Source organism: Prionailurus viverrinus, chromosome D2 (genome assembly GCF_022837055.1).
Source record: "Prionailurus viverrinus isolate Anna chromosome D2, UM_Priviv_1.0, whole genome shotgun sequence".
NCBI lineage: Eukaryota > Metazoa > Chordata > Mammalia > Carnivora > Felidae > Prionailurus > Prionailurus viverrinus.
In genome coordinates, this window is record NC_062571.1 from 23255548 (window position 1) to 23277480 (window position 21933).

At 37.9% G+C, this 21933-nt stretch overlaps 1 protein-coding gene across 3 annotated transcripts in view; it reads right to left on the reverse strand.

Annotated features, from left to right (window-relative positions):
• The window catches only part of RHOBTB1 (Rho related BTB domain containing 1), a 122840-nt gene that overhangs the window by 87621 nt on the left and 13286 nt on the right, over positions 1 to 21933 (reverse strand). For all 3 annotated transcript variants that reach the window (XM_047825544.1, XM_047825545.1, XM_047825543.1), the window contains one exon: positions 19552 to 19651. The gene's annotated coding sequence lies outside the window, so the exon portion shown is untranslated. The remainder of the gene's footprint in view (positions 1 to 19551; positions 19652 to 21933) is intronic.

Genomic DNA, 21933 nt, shown 5'->3' on the forward strand with positions numbered 1-21933 from the left:
CCCAGGGGCCACATAAGTAACTTATTTTAAGTTTTACCACTTTATTTTTTTACCTTGTCTAAAATTTTCAGATTATCAAAGCATTGCTGGTTATATTATATTCTACAGAATAAAAAAAAATTTACTTTAAAATGAGCCATTTCTACCATTAGCCATTTCTAGAAATTAGTTGTACATAATTCTGAAGTGAAAGAGAAGACAAAGAAGTCTTTGTCTGAGTATTTCTGAGTATTTGTCACTTCATGCATTGGGCATATGTTTATTGAGAAACTTCTGGGTAGCAGCACTGTTCTTGGCACTGGGGACGCTGATGTGAACAAGGCCAAGTCCTTGTTCTTAGAGGCCTTTTTTCTAGGCGGGGAGAAGGACAAAGAAGGTGTGTCTTTAATTGCATGCAGTAGTGTGTGCTTTTAAGAAAACCAGGGCTGAGTAGGGGAAAGGGAGAAACACAGTGTGATTGCTTCAGTCAGGGTGGTCGAGAGGCCATCTTTGAAAAGATGGCACTTCTTTGTCAGGGGCTTGAATACTATGAACTGGCCTTGGGAAAAGTCAGGTGAAGGGTTGTCCAGGCAGGAGGACAGCAAATATAAAGGGAAACCTGCAGACGACCTGAGACCTGTTGAAAAGAACGTCCGGATACATGTTTGCTTTTTTTTGTGTTTGTTTTGTTTTATTTTTTGTTTGTTTGCTTTTTAAGCTCATGGAGCACGTTGTTGTTCCAATAAAAGATGGACATGTAGCTTAGAGGTGACAGTAACACTGATGGATTAGAAAGAGAGCAGAATTGTAGGACTTCTGTTTTCTTTGTGTCAAGGAGAGACTGGGGATGACATACTGCTTCTGCTGAGAGGGAAGACAAGATGAACAGAGAGGGTGTAAGAGGATGCCCACGTTCTCCATGCCTTCCAGGACTCTTGGTAGTGGGAGCTGTGTCCCTGCACATCACTTTTTTTCAGTCCCTCAGAAATGACAGCAACCTTGGGGCAAAGAGACAGTGTTGGTGTTTCTGTAATTCTTTTGAGTATCTCAAATCTCAGTTACCAGGATTTTATTGAAATGTGAGATTTGTCATCATCACCTTCTTTGTTAGCGTGTTCCACCTGAAATTCTCCTTTCCTTCTGGCTTAAATTTCCCTAAGGAGTGTGATAAAAGGAGAGCTGTAGGTTATATTATGCTAGCAGAGGAGGGGCCAGGTCCTAAGAGAATTTGGCTCTGGAGATGAACAAAAGGGAACAGAGGAACAGAGAAAGGGTGCAGTGCTAGGGGCACAGAGGGATGAGGCCTCATGGAACAACTTGGAAGCCTCCCTCCCTTCTCCTCCAAAGTCTGGCTTTGCCTTCTTATATTCTTTAATGTCTCCACACCCCCAAACAATTCAAATATGGCTCCTTCTGAGCCTCAGTAGGAACACTAGTGCCCAGATGTCTCCAGGTGAAATCCAGACCATCTTTCTGTAAACCTGGGGGATGTCATTTACAACCACAGGAAGAAAGTGTGGCATGTGATCGGTTGTGAGAGTGTTCTTGGTTCAATTCAAAATTCTAATGTGGTGTATAAATTAATATGGTCTTCTGACCTATAAGATTCTTATTTTAGAGTTTTAAAAACATGAATATAAACACCCAAATATCAAGTTTGGACTGTGCTTTTCCTTTGTGTAAAAGTTTATTTATTAGAGAGAGAGAGAGAGAGAGAGAGAGAGAGAGCGGGGGAGGGGCAGAGAGCAGGAGAGAGAGAATCTCAAGCAGGCTCCACGCCATCAGTGTGGAGCCCGATGTGTGGCTCAGTCTCACAACCTTGGAATCAATGATCTGAGCTGATATTTTTGACTGAGTATTTTAACTTGAGTATTTTGAGTCCTTAAAAATAGTAGGATGCCTCTTCCATTCTAGACACTGTGCTAGGTGCTAGGGACAATGAATAAGCTGAGACCCCTGCAGCATATGAAACCTGTGACACCCCTGCTGACATTTCTGAGGGACTGTCGGGACTGTGAGAAGCATGAATGGAGATTGGCAGATGTGAATCTGATTTCTAAAGGGGCAGGGATGCAGATTCTTAAAATGTACATATCTGTGAGCCTCAAATCACTGTGGTAAGGCTCACAGCTGGATTCCAAAAGAGTCACCATGAAATAGATCATGTAGATGATGAACATCATTTCCTTCTCTGAAAGGGTTAATGGATTAGCCAATGGGGGTAACTAGTATATCTGGATTTCTGCAGGATATCTGCCAAGGGATTTGTGTAGTGTCTTGTTGGCTAAGGTGAAGATATGAGCTAAAAATCCAGGGTGTTGGCAATTTTGTTGAATAGCCACCCCTAGAGAATAGAAATGAATGATTAATGGCTACCTAGAAGGGCATTTCTTCTTCTTCTTCTTCTTTTTTTTTTAATGTTTATTTATTTTTGAGACAGACACAGAGAGAGAGAGTAGGGTGTGAATGTGGGAGGGGCAGAGAGAGAGGGAGACACAGAATCCGAAGCAGGCTCCAGGCTCTGAGCTGTCAGCACAGAGCCCGATGTGGGGCTTGAACTCAAGGACCATGAGATCATGACCTGAACCAAAGATGGATGCTCATGAAAGGGTATTTTTAATAGTGATGCCTCAGTCCTGTTATTGTCAACATTTAAAAAGATCAGGTATTAGGGCATGTCAGTGGCTCACTTGGTTAAGCATCTGACTCTTGCTTTCAGTTTATAATCTTATCTCATGGTTCATGAGTTCAAGCCCCATATCAGGCTCTGCCCTGGCAGCATGGAACCTTCTTGGGATTCCCTCTCTCTCTCTCTCTCTCTCTCTCTCTCTCTCTGCCCCTCCCCCACTCATGCTGTCTCTCTCTCAAAATAGATAAATACACTTTAAAAAGATCAGGTATTAATATAAATAGAGAATGTGCTAGTCAGATTTATAGATGATACTAGTTAGGATTTTACATAGTGGATAAGCGAGATGACAGGATTAGAATTCATTCTTCATTCCTCATGAAAAAACATTAAAGTTGGTAGGATGGAACAAATTTAATGAGGTAACATTAATGAAATCTACTATGATGGTCCAAAACCAGGAGACAAAAACTCAGCTACACAGGTACCGGATGGGGTACATGTGACTTAGTTTAGATATTTGAGAAGCACGTAGGAATTTCAAGTGTCACTCTGATATAGTTGCCACAACAGCAAATTCAGTATTAATAGCAAGACAGTGCTTGGAATTGTGTTTCATCCTGCGCAAGTCCCAATCATACTCTGAATTTGCGAAATGTTAAAAAATTGAACCATGTTCAGGGGATCTGGGTGGCTCAGTCAGTTAAGCATTGCAACTGACTCTTGATTTTGGCTCAGGTCATGGTCTCACAGTTTGTGAATTTGAGCCCTGTACTGTCAGTGCAGAGTCTGCTTGGGATTCTGTCTCTCTCTCTGCCCCTTCCCTCCTCAAAAATAAACAACATAAAAAAATTGGACCATGTTGAGAGGAAAGTGACAAGGGCATTGAGGAAGGAAACCAGAGAGAATGAGGAAGCATTGGAAAGGAACTTCTTGGAGTATCAAAGAGGACATAAACATTAAATTAGTTCCAAAGGTTACATTAAAGACCAGTAAGTGGAATTTGCAGAGAGCCACATTATAGTTAATGTAAGGACTTTGTATCAATTAGAGCAATCTGAAGTTGGGAGGACAAGAGATTGATTCCTATCATCACTGGTGTTTGAATATCACTTCAATCATCAGAAGAGTGTAGGATCATCATTTATGACCTTTAAGGTTCCCTTCAACCTTAAGAGTCTTTTAGTTCCAGAGCTGCTTGCCAACCATTTATTGTACAATGGCATTGACTTAGCTCTTTTGGTCACCGTCAGGCTGTACTTTTAGAAGTTTGGGAGATGGAGTAAGTGAGACCATACAGTCCCTTTCTCCATCTCAAGGTGAAAGCCCTGGAGAGCAGACGATGGGATTGCAGACATTTTTAACAGTCTGAGTTATGATGTCAGCAGGGGAAGAACTGGAAAACCAGGGCAACTGCTTAATTGATACATACAAGGCCAATGGGGTAAAACCATCACCCAGAAACTCCATTTCCAGTGTGGTCTCCAATGGTTTCTGGCAGAGCGAGCATTCAGTGCTATGGGTGAGTCTTGCTGTCATTTAGCAGAATGGCATGGTGATCCGTGATTGTTTGCCTATAATAGTGTCAGCTTTTCAAAAAAACATAGGTTGTGGTTGTTGACAGTTCTATTCCAATTATACACATTGCACTAAAAATACTTCTCAGTTTACGGGGTACCTGGGTGGCTCAGTCGGTTGAGCGTCCGACTTCGGCTCAGGTCATAATTTCACAGTCTCTGAGTTCCAGCCCCGTGTTGGGCTCTGTGCTGTCAGTTCAGAGTCTGGAGCCTGCTTTGTATTCTGTGTCTCCCTCTCTCTCTCTCTGCTCCTCCCCCACTCACACTCTGTGTCTCTCTCTCTCAAAAAATAAATAAATGTTAAAATAAAATAAAATAAATAAAATAAAATAAAATAAAATAAAATAAAATAAAATACTTCCCAGTTTTGAATAGAGTGGGGCTTACTGACATGATGTGAGTGGCAGGCAGACCTTACATTAGGCACAACCAAATGCTACCCTCTGTAGGTATATAAACCCACTATTCTACCCATAAGACATGTATTTATTCAAGAGACAAGGAATATGATAATACATGGCTTTTCTTTTTAGCAGCTTATATCAAGTATTTGCTGATCAATACAACTCAGATCTGTGTTTAATATTAATTCTATATTTCTTGGTTCTTGGCAAATGTATAAAGTTCAGTGCTGCCCATTTACTGGAGGAACTGATAAGTTTTTGATAAAAATAGTTCACTATGAAATTTCAGACTAATTTTTAACTCTAGTGTAATTCTTTTTGCACTTACGGTACACACAATAGAAAAGCTACCAAACAACACAAGAGTTAAATATTTTCTAACAATACTAAGCTCAGAAAAGAGCTTACATAGCATTTTTTCTGCTTGCTTTACATTTATATTTGTGTCACAATACAAATAGGGCTTTTACAGTCCAAGATTAATGCTATGGTTTTCTGTGTTCATTCTATATCATCCAAACTGCAGTTGGACCAAACAACAACAAAAAATAATCAACTGAATGCTGAACAACTCATTGAAAAATACTCATGGACGCTCCGAGTCAATATCAGAAAAAAAATGTCCCAGAATATATGCATAACTCACCATTTTTATTTTGGTAAAACTCCAGAGAATGGTTGTTGAGGATTCAATATAAATAATCTGTGTAAAGCTCTGCCAGAGATTAGCTCAGGGTAGCTAGTTTTTATGTAACACTCTTATCATCATCATTAGTAGTACTGATAATGTAATTAATAATATTAGCACCTGAATCTAGAGTCAAGTAGATCATCCATTTGATATGTGGAAGGGCTGTTTTTCACTTTATGTCTAAAGTTTTCCACTGGTTCAAAAACAGCTGATTAAAAAGCAATGAAAACTAATAATCTAATTTCTGTGCCTGCAAGTATCCTCACTGGCTGGGCACACACAACCAGTAGTGGTGGATTAAATGGCAGGCTCAAGGTCTGTTTAATCTAACTACAGCTAATCTTTACTAAACGGACTTGTCAGATGTAATTTGCTCTATGGCTGCCCCGCTCAGAAAGTAGCCTCGCTTGGAACTAAAATGTCTACTGGTACTAACATACGTCTCCTTTTTAAGTAGAAAAATTGTGGTATAGAAAGCAAGAATGGTTTTAGGTTTAAGAAAGTGGAGTTCATGAATCCTTTAACCACGTCTACAGGAGTAAATGTTTCTAATGCAGAACAATAAAGTCAAAAGTCAAGAAATAAATTGCATGTCATTATATAATATGTCTGCTAATTTTTCTTTTATGATTTTCTTTGGATTTAATGATTCAATATAGGCTGCCTTGAATATAAATGTAAGCAATTGTTAAGAAAATTACTTCCAAGAAAACAAGCAGAATCTTTCCTCCATTAAAAGGTTTTCATCTGTTAAACACTCTCATATCTTAGGGCAGATTAGATTTTAGTGTTTAGAGAAAATGAAATGCTGGAAGCTAAGATTATCACAGAGTCACAGGGCTGGAAGATCATCAAGAGGTCACTTAGTTCATCCTGTCACCGTTCAAAATAGCATCCAAGAAAGAAAAGTATTCATACTCTTCTTGAAAATTTTCAGCATAAACTCCATTTGAGCCTTATCTGAGATAGCCTTCTTTTGTTTGCTCTTTGTTTTTAATATGTAAATTTCTGAAGGAATTTTGAAAAAAATATTTAGGGGGTTATATCATAGAAGCATCAGAGCTACAGTGAGGAGGGCAACACCCTTTGGGTTTTATACTCCAAAGAAACAACCCTGACATCTGGAAACACGGAGACACCCATTAAGAAAGGAGGCCTGGGAGGATGCAGAGAATATAGATTCAAACCAAGCATTACAAGGATGAAGAACCAAGACTATGGAGAATAAATTAGTGCTACATTACTTGCAGAGGAGAAGATACGGGCCATTTTGGGAGAGACTTTACTTAGATATTAGGAAGAATTTACTCAAATTGAGGAGGTAGGCTAAACACTGAAATGAATTCCTGTTTGTATTATACAATATCAATCTTTAGTGATAATCTTTTCTTAAAGAAAGATTTTAATGTTGGAACTAGTTTAAGCAAAATAGTTTCCTGGAAAATGGAAGGATGACCTCATTAAATGAAGTCAAACTGACTGAATAAATATTTGATACCTATGATTCTTTTTTTTTTTTCAACGTTTATTTATTTTTTGGGGGGACAGAGAGAGACAGAGCATGAACGGGGGAGGGGCAGCGAGAGAGGGAGACACAGAATCGGAAACAGGCTCCAGGCTCTGAGCCATCAGCCCAGAGCCTGACGCGGGGCTCAAACTCACGGACCGCGAGATCGTGACCTGGCTGAAGTCGGACGCTTAACCGACTGCGCCACCCAGGCGCCCCGTATGATTCTTTTTTTTATTACAAAAATTTTTTAAGTGTTTATTTATTTTTGGCAGAGAGAGAGAGAGACAGAGCATGAATGGGGGAGGGGCAGAGAGAGAGGGAGACACAGAATTGGAAGCAGGCTCCAGGCTATGAGCTGTCAGCACAGAGCCCGACGCAGGGTGCTAACTCACAAACCGCGAAATCATGACCTGAGCCTAAGTCGGATGGTCCACCGACTCAGCCACCCAGGCGCCCCAATACCTGATTCTTTAAGATTTAAAAATCATCTCCAGAATTTTCTGTTCATCTCCATAACATGAAATATAATTCTCCTAATACCTAACATGCATGGTCAAAATCCAAAATATTTCATCTCTGTCTCACCAAGCTTATAATTAATTTAGGAGTGCCCTCACCTCTATTCCTACCAGCTCCAATTAAATAGGTTTAAGACCTTTTTCAGATTAGTTTTAGGTAAAAAATATAAAAGTATACTTGGGAACAATTAAAGCTATATTTCAATTAACAAAATGTAATAATGGGAGCTGGTTTCATAACTAGCCAGACCAAATAAAGAGATATGAATAGACAATGAAAGACAGCTATGAAATTGCTTGGTAAAATAATTATCATTTCTCTTTGCTTTTCCCGTTCCCTGGTAATATACAATCCATTCTTAAGTTTACTATGAACAAATGTCTTTGTGTTGAATTACTTTAAAAATCAGACTCCAATATATATATATAGCTAAATCATCAGACAAGGTTTCTGCACATGTCCATGAAGATAAAAGCGCCAGATAGAGAACACCAACTTCTTGGATGGGAGATTTGGGTTTAGGCTTGTTTAGAGGAAACAGCCAGTAGGATCAGTGTTTTTCTCTAGCAGCCAGGGAGTACTTACCTGCTTCTCCTAGTCACAGCCTATGTTGCTATAAGTGGATTCTAAGTAAAGACATAAGTTTAGTTGAAAGGGCATCTATCAGACCTGAGTTTTAATCTCTGTTAGTTACTGGTTGGGTGAACCTGAACAAATAACTTTCTTTGAGGATAGTGTGTAAGACTATCGACTATCATTTCTTACAAGCGTTAGTTCCCTTTCCTGTGGGGTGGGGAAGGCATTGTGATAGCATGTATGGGAGTGGCTATATTTTAAAAGCAAATATGGATGAGAAATGACTCTTTTTAGTCTCATGTTCCAGAAATGGAACTTTTACCTCTGTACGTGTGGCTGAGAATTTTATAATTTTAAAATGATCTCATTGACAATATTTATAGTAATTAAAAAGCGTCTTTACAGAAAAATCCCAATATATTAACTTATAATAAGAAATATATCCATCAACCTAATGAGTTATATTGACTGCTGTATTTTCTCCCTGTAGGTATAGATATATACACATAAGTAGATGAGAAGAAGAATTCTAATCAATGAACTGATTACCAAGTGAATGTGGGTTCAGGACCTGGCAAGTGTAAATGGCTGATGTTTCAAAGCCATGACAACCTAATGGATTTTTCTCTCTTCAGGGATATATTTGCTCCATGGTCTAGAGATCCATGTTCTCGGGCCAGGATCTTCTTACCCTATTAGGGCTGGAAAGGCACTTCCCATATTTACTCCTTTGAACTTCCTTCTTCTGTACCAACTTCTGATGGACAAGAATGCTTACTTGTAAGAGATTTTTAGTTAAGTGTAAACTAGAAGCTGAAATTTTAACCTGAAATACTTTTTATTAGTTTTCATGGAAGTTCTAGGTAATAACTGTGTAAATGCTATATTGACTTTATCAGGAAGCAAAATTGAGTTTCAGCAACTTCTCCATCTATGCAGTTCTGGAAAATCATGATACTTGGTGAAAAGTTCTCTCTTTAAAAAAGAATAAATGTTTTTCCTTAGCATGAACATTGTATTTCAGTTTTTCCATATAAGAATCCCTCCTCGAAGTGTTTCTTTTTGGCAAAAGCTTACAGAATTATATAAAAAGATGACAATTGATGAAAACAGAAACACCATAATAATGGATTCTGGGATTACGAGACTGAGAACTGGGAATCAAGCCCAGTTCAACATTTACAATAATGGGACACTCACTTGTGTTTCATGTTATGTGAGGGGTGGGTGGTGGAAAACAAGGAAGTGTGAGGGAGTCTTACGCTTTTCTGCCCATTTAGTTCATTGTTGCATCAGAAAGTGATATAACTCACAGTTCTCCTGTAAGGCTATGTAAGGACACCAAGTTCTCAGGGAAGATGATGTATCCAATTTAGAAGCTGCAATATGGGTCAAATAAATGTAAATGGGAATAATAAATGCCTTTGGGAAAGTCTTGGACTAGGAAAAGCCTTGGGGTATTAGATATTGGAACTGTGGCATGTAAGGAAACTATGATAGCACTCCATTTGGACATTTTATTAGATGGAACGATTTTTAAAAGGAAGAAATTTATGTATTTCATACATTTAATTTATACTTTAATACTTGAAATGTTTCTTCTGATGACACGTTTTCTCTATTTTTATAACAGAGTAAGGCTAAAATCTCTGTGTGTGTGCATTTACACACACACACACACACACACATATATATATATATATATATATATATATATGGAGAGAGAGAGTGGGAATCATTATATGAAAATAATCCACTGTGCTTATTTAAGGGTCAAGTCCATCTAATTCGGAGTTAGAAAATAGCACACTGGGGTGCTGATTCCTTTCATTACTGATCTCTAAGCAGGAAGCCTGGGGATGGTACTTCAGTGACCTTCCTCTCTGGTAATGCTCCTTGTTTTACAGATTTATTTTTAAAACATCTGTGTCCTGAATACATAGATACTGTTCAGTAGGTCCCATAGCAAATCACATAAATTTAAAAAATATTACTTCATAATATGTTATCTTACTAGTAGATCTGATGTAATGGAGTTTATATTTCAGTGTGTACAAAAAATTTTTATAATATTTATTTATTTTGAGATAGAGAGAGAGAGAGAGAGAGAGAGCGTGCAAGTGTGAGCAGGGGAGGGGAAGAAAGAGAGGGATACAGAGAATCCCAAGCAGACTCCACACTGTCAGGGCAGAGCCTTATGTGGGGCTCGATCCCATGAACTGTGAGATGTTAAGAGTCAGATGCTTAACTAACTGAGCCACCCAGGCGACCCCCAAATTTTTAATAATATAAATATTTTCACAAAATTGGCATCACTTCCTGGGTCTTTAAGTACATTTTAAGTTTGAAAGAGACAATTTCTGAATCTGGAAGCATTTAAGTATCCAGCACACACAATGTGTTTTAAATCATCTGCCTTTGACAGCTAACATGCCAATATTTAGACTTTTGCATGTGAAATTAGGGCTGGAATCTTTGCAATGAATTTTAAAAATCCTTAGCTTTATTGGCTAAATTTAAGAGTCTTGAGATCAATAAATAAGGGAAAATTATATGTTATGTTATTGTGAAAAGAAATTATATTTCTAATTAGCTAAAAAATTTGACTTATGGATGAATGAACTTCTTGGTGCTTTGTCCTCTATAGGGGTAAAGTATGAAATGATATTAGAGGGTATTGCTGAGTTAGTGCTTAGGGAGCATTTTGAGAACCTTGGACTTCATATGCCACACCCATTGAAAAGCAGTTTTGCTGATAGCTCACTAGAGCGCAATATGGAGAGAGAATGCAAATACTGTAGACACGTTATCCTTTTTATTAAGCCTTAATATATCACTCGTGTGGGGTTACTTATACTTGTTCATACCAGCAGCCACAACAACCATCTTAGTGAAGGAGAACTGATAAAGAAAATGAAAGGAAAAAATGGAGGCACATAAGAAAGAGGGAAGAAAAAACAGGCAAGGTAGAAGCCCCCCAATTGCAAGTTATTCTATAGGCAGATATAAATGATAAGATTTGTTTACTCTTGAACTTTGCCAGATGTAATTATAAACCTTTTGGTATTTCTCTTCAGTTAAGATTTTAAGCTCTGAAAATCTCAGCACATCTTTTCCATGTCACAGGACGGATGCCACGTGGTCATTTTATAGAAGGGCCATTGCTTACCCACATGGATGAGAGCAGGGAGAAAGGGCGCTGCTTGATTTAAATACCCTCACTCAGAATTTACTGTGGATTTAAAATCTCTGACTTAATGTTGCATTAACTACTGGTGACTGCTTTACTGCCTTTAAAACATGCATATATAATTGGATACTGTAATGCTTTGTCGGTAAAATAAATACCAACTCACACTAAAATAAATACTCTGCATGATGAAGTTCATGCAGACATAAATTAATCATTTACCAGTTAACCAATATGCAGGAAAGAAATAGATCACTTATTAAAGGTTGCCTCATCTATAAAATGGGAAAAATAAAATACCGATATATTTTACAGTGGCGCTGTGAGGAAAAATATATAAAATTATTGCTAAGCAGTTTATAAACCATAAAATGCAGTATGAACATTAAATTAATAATATTTGTACTAATTCAGATTCAACACCCTCTGCATTAAATATATCTTTTTGCCTATTGAAACACACACAAAACCAAGCTGAGGCTTTTTATTTAATTTTTAATGGTGTCTTCAGAATTCTGCAGAGCATTGCAGAAGTTATTGGTTATGTTAAAAACTTTTCAGTGGCTCACTCCCACCATTTCTAAGATACAGTTCTTGGCCATTCACATCCCCAAGCCCCTTTTTAAAATCCTCTCCCAGAGAGCTTTATGTCTTTCACTTGCATGGCCATAGTAGTTATGAAGGGAACATAGGCTTGAATTTTTTAATCAGGTGGAAGTTGTTAACATGCTATGTGCCTTGATTTATTCTAAATTTTAGGTTGAAATAGGGAAACATTGTTACACTGGGTGGAGGGCAGGTGCCTTGAGTCTCTGTTGCATAACTGCAGGGTAATCCTGTGCTGGGACCGCAGCATGGCCTGAAGCAGCAGGGTCTCCAGACCATCATGCTGCTCAGAATGTTAGAGGCTTTGGAGACAAATCAAGCTTCTGTTTCTCAGAAACAGTTTCTCAAGTCTAGAAATACCATTCAGGGGCACAAGGGAGAAGTAAGCAACGTAGAACATAGTTCCTTTTTTCTTCTACTACTTTTTTGAAAAAGGAGTCTTCTTGTTTAGAAGACCAACTTGTACAAAACCTGTAATCTACTCAGCACATTTTTAACATTGTCAGTGTCCCTTTGACTCTCAATGATAAAACACATCAGATGTTTCTTCACTCACTCCCTTATTACAGGGGCTGTTAATATAGAAATACCTCCTCATCTTCCACTGTGAAATGATAAATGGCTGACTGGAGATGTCTGAAATATTGCCAGATCTCCCCAACGTATCATGTGTCACCAGCAATAATAAACAGTGACTAATCTTTGGTCATGAACTATATTTATGGCTTTCTTGTCATCAGGAAGTACGTACTTTCTTGAATCAGGTTTAAGGATCTAATATTTATGCTAGGAACATGTGTGCTAAGAAAAGGATACCTATTTATAGAGCTTAGCATTTCCATCTCTCTCTCCCTCTCTCCCTCTCTTTTCCATCAAGATTCACCCAGGAGTGTTCTGATCAGGAATCTAATTTATCCCGGTCAGTTCACCATTTTGGTGATAACAATCTCCTCATCTAATAGGAAAGGAATATGGCTAAAATGCAAACTTAAGCCAGTAAAGCTTGTCAGTGACCAGTGAAAAGGAAGCACAGTTAAACTGTTTCTTCCATTTCCAAAATCCACCTGGGGGTTGGGGGATCAAAGATGTCCTATAGGAGCTATAATGGCAGAACACGAGAAGATAAGGACTAACAGAAGGGAAATGAAAGCTTTGAGGGAAATGAAATAAGGTCAATAAGTGTGTAATTTTACTTCAATTCAGTTTAACTAATATCTATCAAGTGTCTGCCAGATACTAGGCATTGGAGTAGGTGCTTGGTCAAAAATAACAAAAATTGCTGCCCTCATGAAGCTTACATTCTAGTGGAGGGAGACAGAAAACAAATAAGAAAACCACAGAAATTATTAGAGAATGACCAGTATTATGGAGAAAAATAAACCAAGGAAGGAAAATAGTGTGGGAAGGGGTTACATTTTTTTTCATTTATTTTTTATTTAAAAAAATTTTGGGGGCATGCCTGGGTGACTCAATCGGTTAAGAGTTTGACTGCAGCTCAGGTTATGTTCTCATGGTTCATGAGTTTGAGCCCCACATTGGGCTCTTCTGTTGACAGTGCAGAGCCTACTTTGGATCCTCTGTGCCCCCTTTCTCCCTGCCTCTCCCCACCCCCATCTCTCTCTCTCTCTCTCTCAAAAACAAACATGCTTATTTTTGAGAGAGAGATAGTGTGCGAGTGCAGGAGCATGTGTGCAAGTGGGGGAGGGGCAGAGGCAGAGAGAGAAGAAGACAGGATCCCAAGTGGTCTCTGCCTCGACAGCAGAGAGCTCGATGTGGGGCTTGAACTCAGGAGCTGCGAGATCATGACCAGAGACGAAGTCAGATGCTTAACTGGCTGAGCTACCCAGCCTCCCCGCCCTTTTTTTTTTTAAAGGAAGGGGTTGCATTTTTAGAAGAGTGGTCAGTGAAGGTCTTATTGAGAAGTTGACATTTGAACAAAGACTTGAAGGAGATGAGAGAGTAAATCATGTGTAGTCCTGGGGGAAGACTGTCTCAGACAAGAAATAGCAAGTGCAAAGGCCCTGAGACAGAGATATGTCTGGTATACCAGCAGAACTGTAAGGAAACCAGAGTAATTAGAGTGGAGTGAGTGTACAAGTTGGGGCAGGAGATGGTGGTCATGGTAGTCACATATATGGCATTGAGGACCATCATTAGGCTCTAGCTTTTACTCAGATTGAAGTGGATCTACTGGAGAGTTCTGAGTCAAGGAACAAAATTATCTGACTCATACTTTATTGAAAATAGACTGTAGGAGGCAAGGGGTGAAAGCAAGGAAATAATTAAAGTGAGAAGTTCACCTCTCTTGTCTGTATATGTTTAATGGATATGAGCCAGAAATTAATGAGAGACAATAGTATACAATTACATTCAAATATATTGAAGTTGTAATTACACAAAGCTAAAACTGATTGGAAGAGAGATTTAATAAAGCAATCAATTTATTAATCAATTAATAAAGCAAAAGTTGGTGAGTTTGAAAACATTTTAGACTAAGGTGATGAGCAACTAATGATAAAAAGTATATTAAGGATTGAGAAATTCAAACATCTATTGCTAAGGAATAGACTAAAAAGTAATCTCCCTCCTTGGCACAGTCTGGGTTGTGGAATTAAACCTTGAGACGGTCTCCTCACATGCCTTCCAGCCTCCTGCTTCTCAGGAGCTGGAAGTAAGGGAAACCTGAGTTGAGAAGACACCAAACTCCCAAGAAAATGAAGGAGGGTGTAGTTTGGATTATGTGTAAATGTTTTTGTTTTCAAATTTAAAACATTTGAATGATGGGAGCACAAAAAAAAAAAAAAAAGAGTTGGGTCTTCTCCAGGGAACAAAGAAAAGAGAAAAATAAAAATACCAATGAAAGGTGAACTTGGCCTTATTGTCAACCTTCCTGGCAGTGGGAATTATTAGGTTATGAAACACAGCTCTCCCCATCTCTCCTGGGCCAGTTAGCCTTAGAACAAATTGAACCTGAAAAAGTGTCAAAATTCACAGTAGGAGCGCCCACTCAGAGCTCCATTTCTCTCTCTGAAGTAGGTTACTACATTCACCTAGGGAAATTTCTATTGAATTATAATTAGGTGGCTAATTAAAAAGTGGATTATCAACTATATTAAAATATGCTGGAAAGATATGCACATCATTCATTCTTTAATTTAGGAAATCCATCTTTTCCTTAAAAAAAATTCTCACTGGGAAATTCCATGTATAATATGTACCTTTTCTTTTTTCTTCTTAAATCACTTTTATTGAAGTAAGTCTAAGATTTTTTGTTTATTGAGGCTATGAATTATTTTGGGCTTCCTCTGTTAATAAAAAGTATCTACACATCATAGTTACCATTCTTACAATAAAAACCAGTGGCTATGATAACAACCTCAAGGCAATGCAAGGTCTCCAGAAGAAATGGTAATAATTATTCACTACTGATAAATGTCAAATGCTGCAGGTATCATTTAATTCTCTCAACAACCCTGTGACATAATTTTCTGTCTATTAAACAGATGAGGAAACTGAGCTCAAAGAAGACAAACCATTCAAGGTCACACAGCTTGAAGGTCATAAAGCTGAAATTCAAACTCAGGTCTTTTTGACCTTGAAGGTTTTGCATTAAGCAAGAGTTTTTCCTCTCTAAACGGTTTTAACATAAAGCTAAAACTATTTTGTTGCATTCAATTTGTTTTAAAATTGATAACATTTGTGTACCATATATAGTCAAGATCTTATGTTAACCAGAAGACCATATTTCCATTTGCCAGACAAATGATGTCCAGATATCAACTTATTTTGTAAAGTAAATGATCATCAAGGGGCGCCTGGGTGGCTCAGTCAGTTAAGCGTCCGACTTCAGCTCAGGTCATGATCTCGCGGTCCGTGAGTTCGAGCCCCGCGTTGGGCTCTGCGCTGACCTCTCAGAGCCTGGAGCCTGTTTCGGATTCTGTGTCTCCCTCTCTCTCTGACCCTCTCCCATTCATGCTCTGTCTCTCTCTGTCTCAAAAATAAATAAACGTTAAAAAAAATAAAAAAAAATGATCATCAGGAGACTCATGAGCCATTACTAATAGCAAGAGTTAGAAAGTAATAGTCACCTGGTACAATAAGTTACTTTTTATTTGTCTTTTCCTGTTTTTTTCCTAATTTCTAAGAAGGTACAAATTACATGATAGCCCATGGACTTTGGTACAATCCTATCTGTGAGTTTGGTAGACTAGTCAGGCATTAAGTGGGTCAGTCCATTCCTGAAGGCACCTAAAAATTGGACAGTCCATCTGATGACTTAGCAGATAAGCATTATTGTACTGGAATGGGCTTACTGAATTGCTTGTAGTACCCAGTCCTGATACCACCAGGGTGATTTGGAGTTTCTTATCAAACAAATAATGACAACAATAACAATGTAATTATACTAATATTTTTTGAGGGCCTACTGTATTTCAGACATTATGCTCATTACATACATGACTTCACTGTTCTCCAGTGTTTCTCAGTCTTGGCACTATTGACCTTTGGACCAGTGGACTCTATTTTGGGGGCTGTCCTGTGCATCTTGTATAGCATCGTCCCTGGCTTCTACTCCCCAAATGCCCATATCACACCCACTGCCTCCAGTTGGGACAGGCCAAATCATCTCCAGGCATTACCAAATGTCTCCTGGTGGGAAAAAAAATCACCCCTAGTTTAAACGAACCTCTGTTTTACTTCCTCAATAACTTTAGGAGGTTGGTACTATTAGACTAGTAATATTATTGATGAGGAAACTGTGGCTCTGTGAGTTTCAAGTAAAATGCCTAAGGTCTCACAGTTAATAAATTATAGAGCTGGAATGCACATAGATTGCCTGCCTCTTTTGAAGGCTGTTACTATGTGGTTCGAACTCACAAGTGATCTTCACTTCTGTATCTTGTTGTGGGGTGTGGCCCTGGGAGGGAGGAAGGCATGCACATGACATAGTACGTGGAACTTTTATTGCACCATGGCCTTTTATTTGGCAGATTAATTCCATTTTAATTGGAGTTCTGGAAACTAATGAAAAAAAATTACAAGTGTTAGATGGTCTGTTCTTAGGGTTTTTGAATCTGTCTGATTTAATTCTAACCAATTAGCATGCTATTATGGAGCAGTATTATGTTGAGAATCAATATTGCACTAAACACTAATATTTTATTCAGTATTAAAAATTTATACGAGTGGTAATACATGTGCTTTATTTCTACTTTGTCTAAATGAGAAGAAATGCTTCCTTAGGGCGATTCCAACTACAAAGAAAATGTTATCTTCTTAGGATACTGTTGGCATTATGCTTTACATAGATCATGACTTGAATGAATTAATAAAACTTAATTGAATGAAAATTGCTTCTTTTACTATAAAGTGTATGAATTTTAAAGTGTATCAAAAATTGTTCTCCATTTTATACTTATATCTCATGTTAGATGTCAATAAAAGTACATTATTGTCCAATATTGCCAAAAAGGTCAAAATAATTCATACTTATCCTGATTTTAGGATATCCTTCCTCTTTCCCTCCCTCCCTTGCTTCCTTTTCTTTCTTTGTCCATTTGGATACTCTATCCTTTTTTGATTCTGCTATAAACTTAGGCTGGAATTGGTACCCAAATGTATCCAGACTCTGCATTTTGTGTCTTTTTTGCAAAGAGGAACTAATAAGCTAGATAAACTATAAATGGGGTGACATGTAATAACCATCTAGAGATAGTTCAGTTAGGTATGATTTCAGAACTGGATTTCCAGATCACCTTTCCAGATTGTGCCCCTGGATGCCTTTCCCAGCATCTGGCCTTGCCAAGTACTTGGGTCTTAGATCCTGGGCCCACTGTGTATATCCTGTGAGGCGCTTCCTGGCCTCTCTTCCATCTACTTTTTCTACTCTCCTAAATTCAGTAGCATTTTCAAGCTTCCAAACTTGGGCAGCACAGAAAAATTTCTACAGTTTGGATACAACAAAGGCATTTACAATTTTTATCACTTATGCACTTTAATTCACAACTTCTCAAATATTTGAAAACTAAGAGAAAACAAACCCTTAAAAAAATATCCCTAACTTGTTGAATTATTATACTTGTTCTTTAGTATTAGATTTAGAAAAGCTTTGCTTTGTGTTTTAGTGATCTCCCAACTGGGTTGGCAAGATCAATCAGTTAATATGCACATACCTTGAAAAAAACCACCCTTTGAGAAAAGGTCGCTTGTAATTCTAAAGGCGTATTAGAAGTTAAAAACTGCCATGCAAAATCAAAGCAAAAAAAAAATCATTGAATAAATTAAGCTAACCAAAAAATTAGAAATTGGAAGTATGTTCAGCATAGTAATCACCATTACAAATAGGAAAATTTAAACTAAAAAAAAACCATTTAATGGGTTGACTTTTCTAAAATATTGATTGAATTTCATTAATAACCATTTTATGCATATGGCTATTCTGAAAGTTCCTTTAAAAATGAAAGACTAATGCCTTAATGAGAGGTATTATTACATGAACATATTTGAATCTGGCTTATGAAAAATAGGACTTGAGAATTTAAAATGTGTGCATAAAATGCAAATGGATTTAATTAACTGAAAACCCATAAGACAGAACTTCTTCAAATAAGCAATTACTTTGGGGACTAATAGAGTAAATAGGATCCTGATTCATTAGCACAAATATCCATATGAGAGAAGGATCAGCAAATTTTATTCTTTAAGTTATTTATGCACACATGGTAATATCTCATTAATTTACGGCTTCAATAAATTTAAAATCTTTTGATAATTTGTTCATAAGCTGGGCTGATGTTTACCTTTGCTTTGCAAACACTTTACTTATAGGTAGGTAATATATGGTGTTTTAAACATTTATTTTCAATCTTGCATACACTTTTTAGACACAGAATAAACTATTTTCAGTGAACCTCAGGCACTTTACAAGCTCCTACACACATCCAATCTATATGCTAATAACAAAATGTTCATATGATTTATTATTACAGGTCTCCTTAAGGATTTCTACTTTGTAATGTTTTGTTGAAGTTACTACATGTAGTTTAAAGAATAAAAGCCACATCTATTTAAAAGTTATCTATAATTCAGCCTCCCCACAAATTCACATATGCCTCCCTCCCTAATTTGTTACAATGAATGAAATTTATTAATGAATATTCACAACTATACATATAAAATTTTTCCTTTAAACATGCATTAGCACATATAAAGAAAAATAAAATATAGTGAAGAGTGAAAATAACAGATGATTTTGTAGGTGGACAAAGGAATCAACTATCTCAAATCATTTTTAAATCCTTCAGGCACAATACCTAGAAGAACTTGATAATGTTGCCCTTTCTTTAAAACCCGATTTTGTTCATGTGGGATCAGTCAGTTCTAATCACTTGCAAGGGGATATGTCTTTCCAGTTAAAGACAGTTAGTGCCCAGGCCAAATGGGGGTGGATGCTCCAAGCTAGGGCTTCTGGGATGAAGAGAAATGCCCCTGCACAGCAACCTGGCAGTTCTAAACCTTCCTTGTATGTGGCCATGTTCAGAGTCCACATGTCAGTTTTCACTAGAGAATTACAAGTGTATATAAAGTGGGTAGAAGAGTTATGTTAATTACCCAAACTCGTATGTAGTTCAAAATGACTCCAATTCTAAACCAGATAAAACATGTTAAACTAGAATTTATAAAAACCACAACTGAACTGAAAAAATGGAAATTCTCCTTTTTAATGAAATATTCTGAAGACAAATCTGGATATTATTCACAAGTCATGCCACCTTCATACCAGGAGCATTTCCATTTCTTTTGTAAATACTGTGAGGAAATTAGGAGGAGGAGAAAGGCAATTCTGTTACCCAAATTCATAGTTACTTACCGTACGAAGGGGGAACATAAGCTTCAATTCCATTTTCATAACTTAATCAAGAATACTGGATGAGAGGCCTCTTTCATGTGCTTCTTGAATGTTATAAAATCTGGGGAGGACATACAAACATGGACTATTTCATCATCAAGAAGAAAACTGCTCAAAACAAGACTAGTTTCATATGTCAGTGATTAGTTTTCATCGGAACAAGAGCTATCCCAGCCAGCCATATGCCATGTACACATCGGCCAGCTGCCCACAGAAGTTTGAGCCACATAGGCTGAAATGACCACTCTGCCACTAGAGAAAGATGCCCCAGGGTTGAATTCCACTCAGTGTTTGTCTGGGTGAACTTTATGTCCTTAACCTCACTGAGACTCTGTTCCCTCATGGCTCTGGTGGGAGTAATAAGACCAGCTAGTCAATGGCTTGTTCTGACGATCAAGTGAGATGATGTCTGGAAAGACATTTAGTTAATAGTGAACGTACTTATTTATGCCCTGGCTTTTCATCTTAAGGATTTGGGGTGACTTCCAAAAAGAAAAATCATGAAATATGAATAAAAATAACAAGGTTGAGAGTGAAAAAGAAAGGAAGTTCATTATGCCACCTATATATTGGTCAACAGTTGAAATAATTGAAGTTACCATTTGGATTTGAATTTCTTGGAAATTTAGGTAAAAGGAGAACATAATTTCTTCTATAACACCTATTGTTAGGAGAAAAAATGCATTACTTCCCTCAAAGAAATATTCCTGACACAAAATTCATGGGAAAAAATTTCATGGAAAACAGGATACACAAACAGTGAAATAAAATCAACTATTTAACAAAAGCGGGAATGACTACCTACCATGAAAAATGAAGGGCAAAACAATACTTATGCTTGGAGGTAGTTGTTATTGCTATAAAATCGTATTACTCCTAGAGACAAACATGAAGCTTGAATTATGGAAATCCTAAATATAAACCCGGCTCTCCTCCCTTGTTGTGCCTTCCTAACACACACACACACACACACACACACACACACACACACACTCTCAATAGTTGGGAGGAGTTTCCCAAGGAAGTCACTGACTGCTGATGACTCTAGGCCAGTCACTGCTCATTAGTAAATAGTGGGTAGAGCTGCAAGCCTGAAGTGTGAACCTAGACGTGATACAACACTGGCAGCTGCACAGCCCATTTCTTGGGGCCAATCCAGAAGGGAAGAAAGAATGATACAACCAAATGATTATACACCTGAACCCTGAACAATGGAGGGGTTAGGGGGTGCTGACCCTGTGCAGTCACAAATCTGCATATAACTTTTGGCTTCCCCAAAACTTAAATACAAATAGCCTACTGTTGACTGGAAGCCTCACAGATAACATATGTTACATGTATTATATACTGTATTCTCATAACATAAGCTAGAGAAAGAAAATCATAAGGCAGAGAAAATACATTTATAGTACTGTATTGTATTTATAAAAAAAAAATCTACATATTAGTGGACTCCTGCATTTCAAACCCATGTTATTCAAGGGTCAGCTCTATAAATGAAACCTATCACAACATGAGTCCTTTTCCTTGAAGCTTTTTCTTGGCTTCCTTGAAATCTCACTTCTAATCTTGTAGGAAATGCCTCAAATTTTCCTTCTGGCCCTTCTCCCTTCCTTAAATGTGGGCCTTCACCAAGGTTCTCCACATAGAAGCAATTTCATTTACACCCATGACTTAAATGTCTTAATACCTTTTTTCACGCTTTCTAGCTAGATCCTCATCCCCATCATCTCCTGAATTTGCTTTTCTTTCATACCTAATACCAGTGGCATTGTCCCTCTCCCTGGCTTGAACACCTGGCGTCCTCTTCATTCTACCCCATCACCACACCTTCCAAACACACACCTCCAACTGATCATAACTACTTCGTGCACAAGAAGCTCAACTTCCCCTTTCCGTGTTCAAGGCTGTCGTCATGGCAGAAATTCACCCACCATCCACCATCTATCTCCCATCCAGACAGGGGCCTCCCATCTCATGTACTCCCTGCTTCCAGTCCCCATTGATTCGTAATTTTCCTGATGGTCCCAGTTTTCTTCCTAAACCTCATGCTTCCCCACTTGCCTGAAAACTTCTAACACTTCCAGTCACTGTAGGATCAAGTCTAGGACTCCTCAGCAGAGCTTTCCAGGATCCCAGATCTGTGCATTCACTGCTTTCCACACAGCCTCTCTAACCATACCAAACTATTTCTCCTCGCTCTTCTGGCTCCTCCAAAAAGTAGTTTTCTGCCACTGCGATTTTGCTTACTAGCTTTCTGCTATCTGAAAGTCTCATCTTTTAACACCCAGTTCCAATATTACCTCTTTCAGGGATCTTCCTGAATTCTTGTGTAAGAATTTA